At 44.7% G+C, this 21,146-nt stretch overlaps 1 protein-coding gene and 1 long non-coding RNA gene across 3 annotated transcripts in view; both read left to right on the forward strand.

The window, feature by feature from the left end:
* Window positions 1-17,196, forward strand: part of LOC134908973 (uncharacterized) — a 37,552-nt gene extending 20,356 nt beyond the window's left edge. Inside the window, exon 2 of the long non-coding RNA XR_010175823.1 lies at window positions 17,065-17,196. This is a non-coding gene — a long non-coding RNA (uncharacterized LOC134908973). The remainder of the gene's footprint in view (window positions 1-17,064) is intronic.
* The window catches only part of LOC134908965 (UBX domain-containing protein 6-like), a 352,072-nt gene that overhangs the window by 20,782 nt on the left and 310,144 nt on the right, over window positions 1-21,146 (forward strand). The window lies entirely within an intron of this gene.

Raw genomic sequence — 21,146 nt, forward strand, 5'->3', positions numbered from 1 at the left:
GGTATATAACCTTTGCAGATGTTAGCAACCTGACTTTGTAATCTCCTAGAACGCCGGTCACAAATTACCTAAAATTGATAGACTACCCCACTCTGACACAGGTGAGGCAGAACTTCTTGACGAGCCCTTTCTTGTCGAAGAAGTGGTTAAAGCCATTGAATCCTCTCCATTAGGTAAGAGTCCAGGCCCTGATTGATTTACCATGGCTTACTATAAATCATTCAAAGACAGGCTTGCCCCTCTTCTTACACGCGCATTCAACGTAATATCTGACACAGTTCATTTTTCGACACATTCGTTGGAAGCACACATCACTGTTCTTCCTAAAGATGTTAAAGACCGAAGTTTATGCCCCAGCTACAGACCCATTTCCTTATTAAATATTGATTTGAAGTTATTTGCCAAGTTAATTTCAAACCGTCTAAAGTTACTCCTCTCCAGACTGATTCATGGAGATCAGGTCAGCTTCGTTCTGGGGTGTGAAGCCAAAGATAATACTACCAAAGTCATTAATATGATACATTACGCTCTACAATCCCCGACACCCTCAATATTGGTTTCTACAGATGCTGAGAAAGCTTTCGACAGGGTTGATTGGGGATTAATGACTGGTATTTTGCGAAATCTGGGACTTGGCCGTACCTGTCTCCATAGAATCCTGGCCCTATATGAATTCCCGACTGCGAGGGTTAAGGTTAACGGCTCACTCTCTAACTCATTTAAAATTTCCAACGGAACCAGGCAGGGATGCCCCCTTTCCCCCTTGCTATTCGTATTATGCATAGAGGCTCTGGCTAGAGCGATACGACTTAATCCAAATATTTTGGTTTTAAAGATGGGTGATCAAGAATACAAACTTGCTTTATTTGCAGACTATCTACTAGCCCTGATCTCCAACCCTGTTGTTTCTCTTCCAAACTTGATTGCAGAATTCCATGAATTTGGAGATCTCTCAAATTTTAAAATTAACTTTTCCAAATCGGTCGCCATGAATCTCAATACCCCAGGGACTGTGGTTGACAATCTGAAACATTCATTCCCCTTTTCATGGCATGTCTCCAAATTGAAATATCTAGGAGTACAAATTTCTCAGGACCTCTCCTAATTGTCCCTGCCTGGTTCCGTTGGAAATTTTAAATGAGTTAGAGAGTGAGCCGTGAGCCGTTAACCTTAACCCTCGCAGTCGGGAATTCATATAGGGCCAGGATTCTATGGAGACAGGTACGGCCAAGTCCCTGATAGACACCTGTGGGGTCTCCTGAAATTCTCTTATAAAAGGTTGTATCATTAAGTTGTCTATAGGCCTCAGAGAGATAGTCTTCAAGGTTCTGAGGATTTTTCACCTATTTCTTATCTTCTTAATTCTAATACAATAGGTTTGAAGTTTACTGGTAATTTCAATTGACTTTTTACTGAAATTACCAGTAACCTTCAAACCTATTGTATTAGAATTAAGAGGATAAGTGAGACGTGAAATAGGTGAAAAATCCTCATCCCAAACAAAAAATAAATCGTCAATATATCTACCATAGAGGATCAGGCCCGCACCAAAATCGCCACCCCATATCTGGTGTTCTTCGAGGTCCGAAAGAATGGCACTTAAGAAATTAATGAAAGATGAGGAAATTATTATTAAACAAGCCGATAAAGGCGGTAGCCTGGTCATTCAGAACCTTGAAGACTATCTCTCTGAGGCCTATAGACAACTTAATGATACAACCTTTTATAAGAGAATTTCAGGAGACCCCACAGGTGTCTATCAGGGCGAATTAAAGTCCCTATTAGAAAAGGCACTGAGTGAGGGTAACATCAATAAAGAAACTTTCCTATTTTTAATGGTTAAATATCCAGTAGTACCTATATACTACCATTTGCCTAAGTAAATTCAGTAAAAAGTCAATTAATTTTCTTGATATTGGAGTCAGTATTCAGGATTCTAAGATTATCACCTCCACATACGTTAAAGATGTGGATTGTAACAACTATTTACACTTCACAAGTAGTCATTATAAACCGTGGAAATTAAATATACCAAAGGGACAGTTCCAACGGTTGCGTCGGAACTGCTCCACAAATGAGTTGTTCACTAGTCAAGCAGAAATAATGTATGCCGCATTTGTTAAACAAGGGTATCCCTTAGAGGTTTTAGATAAAGCCCTGAGAGAAATTCAACTCAAACCCAGGGCTTCATTGATTCATCCAGAAAGGGAGGTAGCGAAGAATGAATCTTCGAGTAGGACTGATGAGAGGTCAATATCCTTTATTACTCAATTTAATAGAGCTGCAGGGGATATTAAAAGGATAATTACTAGAAATTCGGCGATTTTGAAATCAGATAAACTACTAGAAACGTCATTGACTGGAAGGAATCTAGTTATTTTCAGAAAAGCCAATTCTCTCAAACAGAAACTAGCACCTAGTTTATTTACTAGAAGATCTAAAATTGCTGGAGAGAATTTATTTAGTTTACCACCAAAACCCATTGGCTTTTTTTAGATGTGGGAGGGATAGATGTACCACTTGCTCTTTTGCTGAAAATAAGTGTAATCGCATTAAGTCCTTCAGTAGATTAGAAGAATTTGAGATAAAGGGCTTTATGAATTGTAGGACTAATTATGTGATCTATGTTATACAATGCAGATGTGGGCTGCAATATGTAGGCCGCACTATTCGTCCTCTCCATGAAAGGTTCATGGAGCATAAAAGGAATATAACAAAGAATCTCAAAACCCACAGTTTATCTAACCATGTTTATATGTGTCAGAAGGGAAATTTGAGTGGCCTAACTATTAGAGCAGTAGAACATATAAAACAAACCATGAGAGGTGGGGATAGATACAGAAGGCTTTGCATGCGCGAAGCCTTCTGGATTTTCCAATTACACACTTTGAGCCCACATGGTCTCAATGACACAGTGGAGCTCAACACCATTTAACCTTCTATCATTAGTTAGGGGAGTTCTATTTATTTCCCTAGGGGTGTTTGGGGGTTTCTCAAGGGATCCTGGTCAAGCTTTTAGTAAATTATGAGATTGGTGAGATTGGGTGGGCGGTTTTGGATCCACCTTTTCTTCAGGCAGGTCGAGTGTAAATTATCTCTCTGTCCCTGACTTAGATGTGGATCCACCCGCTCATTCTGCTTGGTTGTTTGTACATATCCAATGTACTATTGGGTAGTTATATTGGTAGTATGGAATTAAATTAATATCATTATGACAGATGTATTATCCAATTGTCTTTCTAATGTTTATATGGGTTAAGTTTACTCATTGGCCCTCATTCCGAGTTGTTCGCTCGCAAGGCGATTTTAGCAGAGTTACACACGCTAAGCCGCCGCCTACTGGGAGTGAATCTTAGCTTCTTAAAATTGCGAATGATGTATTCGCAATATTGCGATTACAAACTACTTAGCAGTTTCAGAGTAGCTTCAGACTTACTCGGCATCTGCGATCAGTTCACTGCTTGTCGTTCCTGGTTTGACGTCATAAACACACCCAGCGTTCGCCCAGACACTCCTCCGTTTCTCCAGCCACTCCCGCGTTTTTTCCGGAAACAGTAGCGTTTTTATCCACACGCCCATAAAACGCCGTGTTTCCGCCCAGTAACACCCATTTCCTGTCAATCACACTACGATCGCCGGAGCGAAGAAAAAGCCGTGAGTAAAAAAAACTATCTTCATAGCAAAATTACTTGGCGCAGTCGCAGTGCGAACATTGCGCATGCGTACTAAGCAGAAAAACGCTGCGATGCGAAGAAAATTACCGAGCGAACGACTCGGAATGAGGGCCATTATTCAGTGGTGGGGATAGGGATACTATTGTCCCCGAGGGGTCTGTTTTTGGCCCTCTTATAAGAAAACCATTATTCTGATATTCAAGTGTTATTTATTATTTATTTATTTATTTATTAACAGTTTCTTATATAGCGCAGCAAATTCCGTTGCGCTTTACAATTTGAGTTTTTATAAAGATCGGGTGGGTGGGTTTGGTCATTATTGTTTAGAGGTTTTTTAATATACATCCCAATATCCTTTTCTCTTTTGATATTGATATGGATCCATTTATGTATCTGTGGAACATTGATAATGTTTCGTTATGATGTTTACTCCATTCAATATGTTAAGATGCTTCTAGGGCTGTTACTGTCTTTTTAAAAAGGAAATGAAGTGTTTTCTGTCTGGCCAAGATATGTCAGTACCAAATTGCCTTATTTTTCCCCCCCTTTTTTTCCCTTATTTTGGATTCGTCCAACATATTGTTAGCCAATGTGTACATATTTATTTATGAATGTCATGATGTATTTTCTTTATATCATAATATATTTCATTTTTATTTTTATTTACTTTTTGATTTTAATTTGTGTATATTTTCCTTTCACTTTTAAATAAATTATATGAATACATGTCATATTTTATATGTAAGAATGTATTGCTGTCTCCTCTATTAGATATCTATCTGCCTTTTTGTTTATATATAGTCATTATTATTATATATATTTATGCTATAATGATGTAAGAATATATTAATTATTTTTGTGCTAAATTGATTTAAAGGAAGTATAACTATGTTTTTAAATAAGACTGATTTGTATTTATATATCTTAGTATATGTGCTTTTAGATATTATACACACACACACACGTTCCCAGTATTGAGCCAAACAGGTGGATACTCGGGTGACTGCACTTATGATTTAATTAACTCCTGGTCCCTATAAGAATGGAGACTGGGTGGTAACCGAATACTTTCTCCCTCTGAGGAAATGACCAGTGTACGTAGGTTGAGAAACGCGTCAGGGTCTTTTCGGACTTGGGATCCCGGCACTCTCCATTTGTGCTTTTGATATTCATCACAATTTCTGCACCGCACCAGTGGATTCGTTTTCATCACAGCCACCTGCAGTGGTCCACCTTGCTAAACGGGGACCGTGGCCGTCATCTATTCCACTCGGGAGTTTGCGGTACAGCCGTCTGGTGCATGGTGATTTTCAGTGCCGTGAAGCTGAACTCATCCGGATGCGGTAAGCGGCTATTTTATTGAAAAATTCCACAAGTGTGCTTTAGGGAGAGCGGTAGACGGAGCCGCTGTAAAGCACACTGGAAGACGGATTTCTATATACAAAGCTGCTATCCTTTTGGAATATAAAGTGCTGGAGCAAGCAGCACATCTGTTATCTGATAATCCAATATAAATGATTTTCCGGAATAAATAACTTTTTAGAAGTGAATAATCTGCAAAAAAAGTTATTTAAAACACAAATTGATGAACTCATTGCTCTAAATAGAAGGAGCTTTTGACTGCCTAATTCGGAATCCATTATTGCATTAAATGGACTGTAAGCTGGAGGATCCCATTTGTTCATAATTTTATGTTTGATCAATTACACATATATATAATATATTGTTTTCCTTGTGCAGTTTTAATTAAATATTGTCAATTCAGTCTGCTTGCGCTCTCTACTTCCTTGTTTTTTTTGTTGTCTTTGTAGGTTTGCTATTACCTATATTTTTGAGAGCAGCGAGCAGCATGTCAGCCTAGGCTCTTAGAGGCGCCTTTATTTTCTCTTTTGGAGTTTTCTTTAAACGACTCTCCACTTTTAAATTCTATACAAACAGATTATCAAAAATGGCGTTCCCTGCATCTGTCTTGGTTTGGTAGGATAAGTGTAGTTAAAATGAACTCCCTCCAAAATTTTTTATATCTCCTACAAACACTTCCTATCCATATTCCCACTACATGCTTCACGCAATTCAAAGTCTTGATACGCAAATTTGTTTGGGGACGATCTCATACCAGATTCAAACTTGACATTCTCTTCAGACGGAAACACATGGGTGGCATGCAGCTTCCTCATATTCCCGGCTACTACCAGGCCATACTTTTAAACAGAGTCCTAGCCTGGACTCGTGCAAAAGGCACTAAACTTTGGGTCTCCCTGGAGGAAAAAAAGCTTTGCTCACTAAATTGAGATTGCTCCATGGCTACCTCACCTACCAAGAATAGATCACCCTACTATTACTCCCACCCTTACCATGTGGAAAAAACTACGCTTATAACTCTGACTTTTCCCCTGGCCTTCACACTGTCTCTTTCAAATTGTGGGCGGAGGCAGGGATTTTTAGAGTAGGTCAATTGATAGGACCAGGTGGGTTGCGCTCATTCTCTGACATTCAAGCACTTTGGCCTCTACCGCATTCTGAATTCTAGAAATTTTTACAATTACATCATTTCCTGTTTTCAGTTGGTAAAAATACTATATTACCAAGAAATCTTACACCTTTTGAACGATTATGTGTTGATCCCCAACCCCCTTCACATACTATTTCACAACTTTATGTAACTCTTATTGAAAATCTTTTTTTTAATCCATACTCGTTTGTAGTTGCATGGGAAAAAGAATTACAGGGACTGGTTTCTGACCTAGATTGGGTGACAATATTCCGCAATACTCACGCAAGTTCTTTGTGTTTGGCAACGCTTGAGACCCTTTATAAGATTATATGCCGTTGGTATAGGATTCCGGTAACCTTACACAAAATGTACCCTGCTATATCCAATAATTGCTGAAGATGCAGGTCTGATATAGGCAGCTTTCTCCACATTTGGTGGGAGTGCCCGGCTCTCTCTACCTTCTGGTCTGATCTATTTACATGTACTGAAGCTATACTGAAGGGCGCAGTACCTAGAGATCCCGGTGTCTGGTTGCTAAACGTTACCACAGCAAACACTATGACATACAAACACTCTATTCTAAGACAATTTAACAATGCTGCTAAGGCAGTCATACCTACCCTCTGGAAATCGTCAAGGGCTCCCTCAGTGAGAGACTGGTTTAGGAGGATTGACTACTATATGGAGATGGAAGATATTATTTCATTTCGATTTCCCAACAACATGGTCACCTTGGCTGGAATTCAAAGGTACCCCATTATATTGATACTACTTAGACAATATTCATCCTCCAACTTCATAAAATAGATGATTTTCCAATTAGCATAGGCCCCACTTTACAGTTACAAGAGCAGATACTCCATTTTACTCCTCTTAATTTTGTCTTATTGGTTCTCTGGTTCCTCTACTTTCTTCTCTCTCTCTCTCTCTCTCTCTCTCTCTCTCTCTCTCTCTCTCTCTCTCTCTCTCTCTCTCTCTCTCTCTCTCTCTCTCTCTCTCTCTCTCTCTCTCTCTTTACTATTTTCATCCATTTTCTCTTCTCACATTGCAGATTTTCCTCCAGATTTTTCCTTTTCCTTCTCTCTTTCTCTTTGGTTCTGTTACATATTAAAAAAATATACACAAATTCGATTTTGTAATGAATGTTGATTTTATTATTGTACATGGCTAATTTCTTGTGAACCGAGTTTAATAAAAACAGTTTATACAACAGGTTCACAGGAACAGAAACCAGGTTCTGGTTCCTCAAAATCTTCAGCATGACACTGGACCTCCCAGCATGGACATAGGACAGGTGGGAGCAAGGCTAAAAGATTTAAGTCATGTCTGGGCGTCATCTTGCCTGGAACCCTGGCTGACAGATATTGTTCCCCGGGGGTACAGACTGGAGTTTCAGAAACTCCCACCTCACAGATTCTTCAAATCAGGCTTACCAGTTTCGCTGACAGAAAGTGCTATCCTACAGGAAGCCATTCAAAAATTGGTACAAACAAATGTCATTGTTCCTGTTCCACCTCACCTAATAACCAAGGGTTATTACTCCAACCTGTTTGTGGTACAGAAATCAGACTGTTCAGTAAGGCCTATTTTGAACCTGAAGTCATTGAACCCTTACTTGAGGGTTTTCCTTTTAAAGATGGAGTCTCTGAGAACGGTGATCTCGGGTCTGGAGGAGGGGGAATTCCTAGTATCCCTGGATATCAGGTATGCGTACCTTCACATTCCGATCTGGCCGCCTCACCAGGCCTATCTACGGTTTGCACTACAGGACTGTCACTATCAGGGTGTTCACCAAGGTCATGGTGGAGATAATGCAGGGAGTGAACATATTTCCATATCTGGACGAACTGCTGATAAAAGCATCTTCCAAGGATAAGCGTTGCAGATTATTGCACTCTCAACTCAACTACTCCAGAATCATGGGTGGGTCCTGAACCTTCCAAAGTCACATTTGGAACCAACAAGGAGACTGCCCTTCCTGGGGATGATACTCGATACAGAAGTGCAGAGGGTGTTTCTACCACTGGAGAAAGCATTGGTGATTCAATCAATGGTCCGGGATGTCTTGCGTCCAGCCGGGTATCGGTTCATCAGTGCATTCGCCTTCTGGGGAAGATGGTAGCCTCCTACGAGGCTCTACAGTTTGGAAGATTACATGCAATGTTCTTCCAGCTGGATCTCCTGGACAAGTGGTCGGGATCACATCTTCACATGCACCAGCGGATACGTCTGTCGCCGAAAGCCAGAATTTCACTCCTCTAGTGGCTGCAAACTTCTCACCTGCTCGAGGGCAGCAGGTTCGGGATTCAGAATTGGATTCTTCTAACCACGGATACAAGCCTCAGAGGTTGGGGAGCAGTCACCCAGGAGGAAAACTTCCAAGGAAGGTGGTCAAGTTAGGAATCTGTCCTTCCAATAAACATTCTGTTTATTAAGGTCCATCTACAACGGCCTTCTCCAAGCGGCACATCTTCTGCAAGATCGAGCCATTCATGTTCAGTTGGACAACGTCACGGCAGTGTCCTACATAAACAGGCAGGGCGGAACGAAGAGCAGGGCTGCAATGTCAGAGGTAACAAAAATCCTCCTCTGGGCAGAAAGGCACACAACGGCGCTGTCGGCGATCTTCATACCGGGAGTGGACAACTGGAAAGCGGACATCGTCAGCAGACACAATCTCCATCCAGGAGAAGGGGGCCTTCACCCGGAGGTGTTCGCAGAGGTAACAAGCCCATGGGGTGTACCTCAAATAGACATGATGGCCTCTCGCCTTAACAAGAAGCTTCGGAGGTACTGTTCCAAGTCAAGAGACCCACAAGCAATGATGGTGTTCGCCCTGGTGACTCCGTGGGTGTTCCCTCCACTTCCACTCATCCCAAGAGTTCTCAAACTAATAAAAAGATCAGAAATTCCGGCGATCCTCATTGCTCCGTACTGGCCAAGAAGGGCTTGGTACGTGGATCTTCTGGCATTACTGCTGAAAGATCTGAGGCCTCTTCCTCTTCGCGAGGACCTTCTACAACAGGGGCCGTTCGTCTATAAAGACTTACCGTGGTTACATTTGACGGCATGAAGGTTGAATGCCAGATTTAACTCGGAAGGGCATTCCGAACAGGGTTGTTTCTACTCTGATCCAAGCTAGGATGGAGGTAACGTCTAACCATTACCATCGGATTTGGGAAAAGTATGTCTCTTGGTGTGAATCCAAGAAGTTTCCTACAGTGGAGTTTCAACTGGGACGTTTTCTCCTCTTTTTGCAGGCAGGTGTGGATGTGGGCCTACGCTTGGGCTCCATCAAAGTCTAGATTTCAGCCTTGTCCATTTTCTTCCAGAAACAATTAGCTGCTATCCCTGAGGTTCAGACTTTCTTGAAAGGAGTTCTGCTCATCCAACCACCTTTTGTTCCTCCTATGGCACCTTGGGATCTCAATGTGGTGCTGCAGTTCCTGCAATTGGATTGGTTCGAACCTTTACAGGAGGTAGATGTAAAGTTTCTTACTTGGAAGGCGGTCACACTGTTGGCATTGGCATCTGCAAGACTTGTGTTGGAAATGGGGGCATTGTCGCACAAGAGCTCAGAACGTGTCAGCATTTTCTTCCAAAGGTTGTGTCGGCTATTCATATCAACCAGCCTATTGTGGTGCCAGTGGCTACTGACACCTCAATTACCTCAAAGTCCTTGGATGTTTTGCGGGCTTTGAAGATATATGTGAAGAGAACTTCTCGGCCCAGGAAATCGGACGCTCTATTTGTCCTTTATGATCCTAACAAGATTGGGTGTCCTGCCTGTAAGCAGATTTCTCGCTGGATCAGGCTTACTATCCAGCATGCTTATTCTACGGCAGGATTGCCGATTCCAAATTCTGTTCAGGCCCACTCTACTCGTAAGGTGGGTTCTTCCTGGGCAGCTGCCCGGGGTGTCTCGGCTTTACAGCTTTGCCGAGCAGCTACTTGGTCAGGGTCGAACATGTTTGCAAAGTTCTTAAAAAAATTGATTATTTGCCCTCTGAGGACTCAGGACTCAGTTCTGTAGGAACCTCGGCACTCTCCCTCCCTTACTGGGAGCTTTGGTACATCCCCATGGTACTAAATTGGACCCCATCATCCTCTAGGACGTAAGAGAAAATAGGATTTTAATTACCTACCGGTAATTCCTTTTCTCATAGTCCGTAGAGGATGCTGGGCGCCCGCCCAGTGCTTCGTATTCCTGCAAAGTTACTTGGTCTAGTATTGTTGGTTTAGCCATTGCTGAATTGTTCCAAGTTGGTTAGCTTGGCTTTCCTTTTTGTTATGTGTGAGCTGGTGTGAATCTCACCACTATCTGTGTTTCTCTGACGTCCTAAGTGGATGCTGGGGACTCCGTAAGGACCATGGGGAATAGCGGCTCCGCAGGAGACAGGGCACAAAAGTAAAAGCTTTAGGATCAGGTGGTGTGCACTGGCTCCTCCCCCTATGACCCCCCCCCCCCCCAAGCCTCAGTTAGGTTTTTGTGCCCGGCCGAGAAGGGTGCAATCTAGGTGGCTCTCCTAAAGAGCTGCTTAGAGTAAAAGTTTTGTTAGGTTTTTTATTTTCAGTGAGTCCTGCTGGCAACAGGCTCACTGCAACGAGGGACTTAGGGGAGAAGAAGTGAACTCACCTGCGTGCAGGATGGATTGGCTTCTTGGCTACTGGACATTAGCTCCAGAGGGACGATCACAGGTACAGCCTGGATGGGTCACCGGAGCCGCGCCGCCGACCCCCTTGCAGATGCTGAAGAGAGAAGAGGTCCAGAAATCGGCGGCTGAAGACTTCCCAGTCTTCTTAAGGTAGCGCACAGCACGGCAGCTGTGCGCCATTGCTCTCAGCACACTTCACACCAACGGTCACTGAGGGTGCAGGGCGCTGGGAGGGTCGCCCTGGGCAGCAATGAAAGTACCTATGCTGGCTAAAAATACATCACATATAGCCTCTGGGGCTATATGGATGTATTTAACCCCTGCCAGGTTGTCAGAAAAACGGGAGAAGAAGCCCGCCGAAAAGGGGGCGGGGCCTATTCTCCTCAGCACACAGCGCCATTTTCCTACACAGCTCCGCTGCTAGGAAGGCTCCCAGGCTCTCCCCTTTCACTGCACTACAGAAACAGGGTTAAAACAGAGAGGGGGGGCATTTTGTGTGGCGATATTATAATATATTAAGATGCTATAAGGGAAAACACTTATATAAGGTTGTCCCTGTATAATTATAGCGTTTTGGTGTGTGCTGGCAAACTCTCCCTCTGTCTCCCCAAAGGGCTAGTGGGGTCCTGTCCTCTATCAGAGCATTCCCTGTGTGTGTGCTGTGTCGGTACGTGTGTGTCGACATGTATGAGGACGATGTTGGTGAGGAGGCGGAGCAATTGCCTGTAATGGTGATATCACTCTCTAGGGAGTCGACACCGGAATGGATGGCTTATTTAGGGAATTACGTGATAATGTCAACACGCTGCAAGGTCGGTTGACGACATGAGACGGCCGGCAAACCAATTAGTACCTGTCCAGGCGTCTCAAACACCGTCGGGGGCTTTAAAACGCCCATTACCTCAGTCGGTCGACACAGACACGGACACTGACTCCAGTGTCGACGGTGAAGAAACAAACGTATTTTCCATTAGGGCCACACGTTACATGTTAAGGGCAATGAAGGAGGTGTTACATATTTCTGATACTACAAGTACCACAAAAAAGGGTATTATGTGGGGTGTGAAAAAACTACCTGTAGTTTTTCCTGAATCAGATAAATTAAATGAAGTGTGTGATGATGCGTGGGTTTCCCCCGATAGAAAATTATTGGCGTTATACCCTTTCCCGCCAGAAGTTAGGGCGCGTTGGGAAACACCCCCTAGGGTGGATAAGGCGCTCACACGCTTATCAAAACAAGTGGCGTTACCGTCTCCAGATACGGCCGCCCTCAAGGAGCCAGCTGATAGGAGGCTGGAAAATATCCTAAAAAGTATATACACACATACTGGTCTTATACTGCGACCAGCGATCGCCTCAGCCTGGATGTGCAGCGCTGGGGTGGCTTGGTCGGATTCCCTGACTGAAAATATTGATACCCTTGACAGGGACAGTATTTTATTGACTATAGAGCATTTAAAAGATGCATTTCTATATATGCGAGATGCACAGAGGGATATTTGCACTCTGGCATCAAGAGTAAGTGCGATGTCCATGTCTGCCAGAAGATGTTTATGGACACGACAGTGGTCAGGTGATGCAGATTCCAAACGGCACATGGAAGTATTGCCGTATAAAGGGGAGGAGTTATTTGGGGTCGGTCCATCGGACCTGGTGGCCACGGCAACAGCTGGAAAATCCACCTTTTTTACCCCAAGTCACATCTCAGCAGAAAAAGACACCGTCTTTTCAGCCTCCGTCCTTTCGTCCCCATAAGGGCAAGCGGGCAAAAGGCCAGTCATATCTGCCCAGGGGTAGAGGAAAGGGAAGAAGACTGCAGCAGGCAGCTCCTTCCCAGGAACAGAAGCCCTCCACCGCTTCTGCCAAGTCCTCAGCATGACGCTGGGGCCGTACAAGCGGACTCAGGTGCGGTGGGGATCGTCTCAAGAATTTCAGCGCGCAGTGGGCTCACTCGCAAGTGGACCCCTGGATCCTACAAGTAGTATCCCAGGGGTACAGATTGGAAGTTCGAGACGTCTCCCCCTCGCAGGTTCCTGAAGTCTGCTTTACCAACGTCTCCCTCCGACAGGGAGGCAGTATTGGAAACAATTCACAAGCTGTATTCCCAGCAGGTGATAATCAAAGTACCCCTCCTACAACAAGGAAAGGGGTATTATTCCACACTATTTGTGGTACTGAAGCCAGACGGCTCGGTGAGACCTATTCTAAATCTGAAATCTTTGAACACTTACATACAAAGGTTCAAATCAAGATGGAGTCACTCAGAGCAGTGATAGCGAACCAGGAAGAAGGGGACTATATGGTGTCCCTGGACATCAAGGATGCTTACCTCCATGTCCCAATTTGCCCTTCTCACCAAGGGTACCTCAGGTTCGTGGTACAGAACTGTCACTATCAGTTTCAGACACTGCCGTTTGGATTGTCCACGGCACCCCGGGTCTTTACCAAGGTAATGGCCGAAATGATGATTCTTCTTCAAAGAAAAGGCGTCTTAATTATCCCTTACTTGGACGATCTCCTGATAAGGGCAAGGTCCAGAGAACAGTTGGAGGTCGGAGTAGCACTATCTCAAGTAGTTCTACGACAGTACGGGTGGATTCTAAATATTCCAAAATCGCAGCTGATTCCGACGACACGTCTGCTGTTCCTAGGGATGATTCTGGACACAGTCCAGAAAAAGGTGTTTCTCCCGGAGGAGAAAGCCAGGGAGTTATCCGAGCTAGTTGGGAACCTCCTAGAACCAGGCCAAGTGTCAGTGCATCAATGCACAAGAGTCCTGGGAAAAATGGTGGCTTCTTACGATTCCATTCGGCAGATTTCACGCAAGAATTTTTCAGTGGGATCTGCTGGACGAATGGTCCGGATCGCATCTTCAGATGCATCAGCGGATAATCCTGTCTCCAAGGACAAGGGTGTCTCTTCTGTGGTGGGGGCAGAGTGCTCATCTACTAGAGGGCAGCAGATTCGGCATTCAGGACTGGGTCCTGGTGACCACGGATGCCAGCCTGAGAGGCTGGGGAGCAGTCACACAGGGAAGAAATTTCCAAGGAGTGTGGTCAAGTCTGGAGACTTCTCTCCACATAAATATACTGGAGCTAAGGGCAATTTACAATGCTCTGAGCCTAGGAAGACCTCTGCTTCAAATTCAACCGGTGCTGATCCAGTCGGACAACATCACGGCAGTCGCCCACGTAAACAGACAGGGCGGCACAAGAAGCAGGAGGGCAATGGCAGCAAGGATTCTTCGCTGGGCGAAAAATCATGTGATAACACTGTCAGCGGTGTTCATTCCGGGAGTGGACAACTGGGAAGCAGACTTCCTCAGCAGGCACGACCTCCACCCGGGAGAGTGGGGACTTCATCTGGAAGTCTTCCACATGATTGTGAACCGTTGGGAAAGACCAAAGGTGGACATGATGGCGTCCCGTCTGAACAAAAAACTGGACAGGTATTGCGCCAGGTCAAGAGACCCTCAGGCAATAGCAGGGACGCTCTGGTAACACCGTGGGTGTACCAGTCGGTGTATGTGTTCCCTCCTCTGCCTCTCATACCCAAGGTACTGAGAATTATAAGACGGAGAGGAGTAAGAACTATACTCGTGGCTCCGGATTGGCCAAGAAGGACTTGGTACCCGGAACTTCAAGAGATACTAAGAAGGGACTTGCTTCAGCAAGGATCATGTCTGTTCCAAGTCTTACCGCGGCTGCGTTTGACGGCATGGCGGTTGAACGCCGGATCCTAAGGGAAAAAGGCATTCCGGAAGAGGTCATCCCTACCCTGGTCAGAGCCAGGAAGGAGGTGACCGCACAACATTATCGCCACATTTGGCGAAAATATGTTGCATGGTGTGAGGCCAGGAAGGCCCCACGGAGGAATTTCAACTCGGTCGATTCCTGCATTTCCTGCAAACAGGAGTGTCTATGGGCCTCAAATTGGGGTCCATTAAGGTTCAAATTTCGGCCCTGTCGATTTTCTTCCAGAAAGAATTGGCTTCAGTTCCTGAAGTCCAGAAGTTTGTCAGGGGAGTACTGCATATGCAACCCCCTTTTGTGCCTCCAGTGGCACTGTGGGATCTCAACGTAGTTCTGGGATTCCTCAAATCACATTGGTTTAAACCGCTCAAATCTGTGGATTTGAAATATCTCACATGGAAAGTGACCATGCTGTTGGCCCTGGCCTCGGCCAGGCGAGTGTCAGAATTGGCGGCTTTGTCTCACAAAAGCCCATATCTGATTGTCCATTCGGACAGGGCAGAGCTGCTGACTCGTCCCCAGTTTCTCCCTAAGGTGGTGTCAGCGTTTCACCTGAACCAGCTTATTGTGGTACCTGCGGCTACTAGGGACTTGGAGGACTCCAAGTTGCTAGATGTTGTCAGGGCCCTGAAAATATATGTTTCCAGGACGGCTGGAGTCAGGAAAACTGACTTGCTGTTATCCTGTATGCACCCAACAAACTGGGTGCTCTTGCTTCTAAGCAGACGATTGTTAGTTGGATGTGTAGTACAATTCAACTTGCACATTCTGTGGCAGGCCTGCCACAGCCAAAATATGTAAATGCCCATTCCACAAGGAAGGTGGGCTCATCTTGGGCGGCTGCCCGAGGGGTCTCGGCTTTACAACTTTGCCGAGCTGCTACTTGGTCAGGGGCAAACACGTTTGCAAAATTCTACAAATTTGATACCCTGGCTGAGGAGGACCTGGAGTTCTCTCATTCGGTGCTGCAGAGTCATCCGCACTCTCCCGCCCGTTTGGGAGCTTTGGTATAATCCCCATGGTCCTTACGGAGTCCCCAGCATCCACTTAGGACGTCAGAGAAAATAAGAATTTACTTACCGATAATTCTATTTCTCGTAGTCCGTAGTGGATGCTGGGCGCCCATCCCAAGTGCGGATTGTCTGCAATACTTGTACATAGTTATTGTTAACTAAAACGGGTTATTATTGTTGTGAGCCATCTTTTCAGAGGCTCCGCTGTTATCATGCTGTTAACTGGGTTCAGATCACAGGTTGTACAGTGTGATTGGTGTGGCTGGTATGAGTCTTACCCGGGATTCAAAATCCTTCCTTATTGTGTACGCTCGTCCGGGCACAGTATCCTAGCTGAGGCTTGGGGGGGGGTCATAGGGGGAGGAGCCAGTGCACACCACCTGATCCTAAAGCTTTTACTTTTGTGCCCTGTCTCCTGCGGAGCCGCTATTCCCCATGGTCCTTACGGAGTCCCCAGCATCCACTACGGACTACGAGAAATAGAATTATCGGTAAGTAAATTCTTATTTTCTTCTTCTCTCGAAGTATGTCCGTCTCCTCGGGTACAGTTTCTAGACTGAGTCTGGTAGGAGGGGCATAGAGAGAGGGTTCAGCCCACACTATTAAACTCTTAAAGTGCCAGTGGCTCCCAAAGGACCCGTCTATTCCCCATGGTACTAAATTGGACCCCAGCATCCTCTACGGACTACGAGAAAAGGATTTACCGGTAGGTAATTAAAATCCTATTTTTCCTGGCATGCATGTTCATAGCAAAAACTATTTAAATGAGCTACAAGTATTTAATGGATGTGTGCTGATTTTTGGCATATTGAAGTCTGTTTTGCTAGTTTGATTATATAAGCGCTGACAGTAGCGGATCCAAGGTTGAACAATCGGGGCGGTCGCCCCCTTAGCAGGTTTGGGTTAACTGTGGCTGAACATTGCTTTGATTATGCTAAATGCACATCGGAGGTGCCATGCAGCATCATTTGCGTTCTCCTCAGGCACAGCCATGAAGCTGTAGTAGCACACTGATGGATGGCGCTGGCCATCCACCAGTCAGAGTTCAGATGGGACAGGACTTTACTAAATCATCCCATCTAGATCTGCCACTGGATAAAGATACTTTTACCTCGGGGAAAAAGTGTCTGAATGTGAGAGGATTTGAGGGAAGCTGGAAGCCACAGACTGGCAAATAATAAAGGGGACAGTATACCTCAAAACTACAATGTAATACATTTTCAAGACTCCTAATAATCTGGTGCAATAAGAAGTGATATTGGCCCATCTAGGTGAAACCAGCTTATTCAAAATCCGACAATCTTTCTGATTGTATATCTTTCAGATATTCCAGATCTGTTGGATTGTTCATAAAGTTCTGATGTCTATAAATGAGAACTTCATAAAAATATTTGATTGTATTATAAAGGTTTTGTTTTTATGCCAGGATCCTTGTTAGGAGATGCTCATCTATGTTGTATCTGCTGTTTCTCCTAGCAAACCAGCCTACTGAAGACTAAAGCAAGCATAGTTTAGTGGAAGGTTGTGCTTACATTTGAAAAGAAAAGTACTGTAAAAACATCAAATAAAGATTGTGTTTGAAAAAAACATGAAACGCTTTTTTGAAGACCCTTTTTGGATTGCCTCTTTCCATTCTATCTTTCTACTTCATACTGCACGGTAGCCCTTACAGTGGTTATGAGTCCACTCCAGATAGGTATAGTCTAGTGATGGAGTTTCGACCAACAAGGATTAGCAATCGATAATTTTGTTAGTTTTCATCAATGGAGTGTCACTGCCAATGAGGCTGAGTTCTGCTGGAAACGCAGCAACATTAGTCTACAATGATCACTTGTCCACACTAGTGCCCCCCCCCAATCGTTCAAACCTTCAATAGTTTTGCATCCATGATTTCCTGCCATTGATGGAATGTATTGATGGTTCCAAATATGGGGGCCATCAATGGGCAACCATTCGATGTTCATCCAAAGTAGAGACCGCCTGCATGCCTGCCCTAATGAGAGGAAAACTATCAATGGTCTTTGTTTTATCGAGATACAAGGGCTCTGCTTCTCTGGATGGTTCTGGAGATGCAGCATTGTATACTTGAAAGAAGGAAAGCAACCATTTTCAGTATTTACGGTTCAGAATAAGGAATAAAGGTAGGGTGCAGTCTAACATTTATAGGTATTTTGAAAAGCAGCTCCAATGGAGGAATGACCAACCTTCTTCAGTAAAAGAAAAGAAAAAAGAACTCTGATACACCTGTCTAATCAGGCAGAAGACCACATATACCAATTAAAATATTTTGACTTAAAAAAGATGGAAAACCAATATAGGAAAATATAATTGTACCAGTTAATTCCTGCATGAGCTATTAGTCGAGCTAAATACACATACTATATTAGCCAGGAAAAGTCACAAAAAGCAATTCTATCAAGGGGTGGTCTTCAGTTTGCCGGCTGTCGGAATCCCAGCACACAGTATACCGGCACTGGAATCCCGACAGCCGGCATACTGACACCTTTTCTCCCTCTTGGGGGTCCACGACCCCCTTGGAGGGAGAATAGATAGCGTGGTGCGCTTAGCACGCCACCGTGTCCGCAGCGTAGCAAGCCGGCAAGGGCTCATTTGCACTCGCCCAGCTGTCGGTATGCGGACGGTCGGGATTCCGGTGCCGGTATGCTGGCCGCTGGCATACCCTACTACACCCTTATCAAGAATCTAAATCAGTCCTTTAATTTTGCAATCCTTGGAAGATTCCATGTAGATTGAAAAATAATTGTTTGAGGCAGCATTGAGGGCATGGGTTTAATTCCTGATCATGGACAATTGATGTAGAGTTTGTCTGTTCTTCTCCGTGCTTCCTCCCACATTCCAAAAGCATACTGTTATAGGCGCTACACACTAGCCGATTTTTTGAAAGACATGAACGATCTCGTTCATAAATGAACGAGAACTCGTTCATATCTTTCAGTGTGGAGGCTCCAGCGATGAACGATGCGCGGCCCCGCGCTCGTTCATCGCTGGTCCCCCGTCGGCTGTGCATGCTTGCCAATATGGACGATCTCGTCCATATTTGCCTGCACTTCAATGGAGCCGGGTGACGGGGGGAGTGAAGAAACTTCACTCCCCCCGTCACTGCCCCCCCGCCGCCGGGTCGCTCGTCGGCTGTATCCGTCGTCGGGCAGCTCGGCGGCGGATCGTCATGTATGTAGGGCCCCTTAGATTAATGGGCTGCTAATAAAGAACTGACCTTAGCATATATGTGTGCTCATGTGATAGGGAACATGTGGAAATTTAATTATTAGGGGTTGATTCAATGCAACGCGAATTGAATAGCGCCGGGAAGGAGGTCCCGGAACTATTCAATTCAGCGTGCTACTATGTCGGAGAATGCTGGTACTCGCGCCTTTTAAACAGGGTGTCGCCAGAAGCGGCATTGTCCAACTTAAGTGCCCCACCGCAACGCTGTTTGCTTCGCGCTATGGCAAAAAACAGCACTGTGTACCTAGTTTTGCTAGCATTCTGCTTGAATCCCAGGAGAGGTATGAGCAGAAATCCACTAGTCGGACTTAACAGTGCGATAAATTGGATAGCTCCGGGACTTCCTTCCCGGCGCTACTAAATTAATGTTGCATTGAATCGACTACATTGTTGGCCGATAATGTGGTCGCATTGCAAATAAACTACCCCCCCCAAGGGTTGCACATTCCTCTTCTGCCGGGACTGATGTGAATTACTGAAGTCATTTCTGTAAAGTGCTGCCTTGAGGTGCCTACACATCAGAACAATATCGCTAAGATGCGTTATCGTCTGCATACAAACTTGCTGATGTTGTGAGCGACTTGGGGGGGGGGCTAGCTGCATTCGGCAGCGTGGCCCTCGCATGTGGGTTTGAATGGCAGCTGGGAGGTCTAGTTCTCCCAGATACTGTCTCTAGGGGGGATGACATTCACACAGGACACACGCACGCACACATATACCTCGTATACTCTCCCCTGCTGCAGGAGTCTAGATCCCGACGCTGGAGGAGAAAATACCACGTTGGAAGGTGGGTAATTATGAATTTAGCTAATTGGAAACTTTCAGTTGCTTAATTAGTCCTCAGGGACGTGTCACCAGGGCGCCAGAGCAAGTCCCGGTGATTATTCCTAAAAATAAAGATTTTAGGAAAAATCAATTGCTCTATTATCTTTTATCATGCACCTACAATCACTGCATTTCATTTTCAGTCAGCTAATTGAATATCAAATCCTGCGGTTGGGGCTATTTCCACTGCTGTTTGACAAGGTCCAGTGACACCAAGGTGTTTTATAATTCTTGGATATAGATAGATATATATATATAATAGAGAGAGAGAGAGAGATATATATAGATATATTCATTTGTGTAACACAAGCATATTCCATTGCACTTTATTTCAAAGTCTGCCCCATATCAGAGAGCTGCCTTCACAATTTAGTACAGGTTGAGTATCCCTTATCCAAATTGCTTGGGACCCGAGGTATTTTGGATATGGGATTTTTCCGTATTTTGGAATAATTGCATACCATAATGCGATATCATGGTGATGGGACCCAAGTCTAAGCACAGAATGCATTTGTTTTATATACACCTTATACACGCAGCCTGAAGGTAATTATGGCCAATATTTTTTATAACTTTGTGCATTAAACAAAGTGTGTGTACATTCACAAAATTCGTTTGTTTCATATACACCTTATACACACAGCCTGAAGGTCATTTAATACAGTATTTTTAATAACTTTGTGTATTAAACAAGGTTTGTGTACATTGGGGGTAATCCCAAATTGATCGCAGCAGGAAATTTTTTAGCAGTTGGGCAAAACCATGTGCACTGCAGGGGGGGCAGATATAACATGTGCAGAGAGAGTTAGATTTGGGTGTGGTGAGTTAAATCTGCAATCTAAAGTAAAGCAGCCAGTATTTACCCTGCACAGAAACAAAATAACCCACCCAAATCTAAAGGGGGGTACTCACGGAGCGATCGCTGCTTAAAATCTAAGCAATCTGACTAGATTGCTTAGATTTTAAGCACGATCGCTCGTGTGTAGCCCCCTCAGCGATAGCGATGCGCAGCCCCGCGCATCGCTATCGCTGCTGCTAGATTGGCCTGCATGCAGGCCAATCTAGCGGGTCGCTCACTTCACCCGCTGGGTGAAGTGAGCGGCCCCCCCGTCTCCCCCCGCGCGCTCAGCACAGATCGCGCTGTGCTGAGCGCCGGGAGAGATATGTGCTGAGCGGTTCGCTCAGCACACATCTCTCTGCCATCGGCCAGTGAGTACTGGCCTTAACTCTCTCTACACATGTTATATCTGCCTCCCCTGCAGTGTACATGGTTTTGCCCAACTGCTAAAAAATTTCCTGCTGCGATCAACTTGGAATTACCCCCATTGAGCCATCAGAAAACAAAGGTTTCACTATCTCCCTCTCACTCAAAAAAGTCCGTATTTCGGAATATTCCGTATTTCGGAATATTTGGATATGGGATACTCAACCTGTATTCCTTAAACTAGTCTGAACAGATGATTACATGGATTCCCTTGAGCCAGAGA

The sequence above is a fragment of the Pseudophryne corroboree genome, chromosome 1, assembly GCF_028390025.1.
Source record: "Pseudophryne corroboree isolate aPseCor3 chromosome 1, aPseCor3.hap2, whole genome shotgun sequence".
NCBI classification, from domain to species: domain Eukaryota; kingdom Metazoa; phylum Chordata; class Amphibia; order Anura; family Myobatrachidae; genus Pseudophryne; species Pseudophryne corroboree.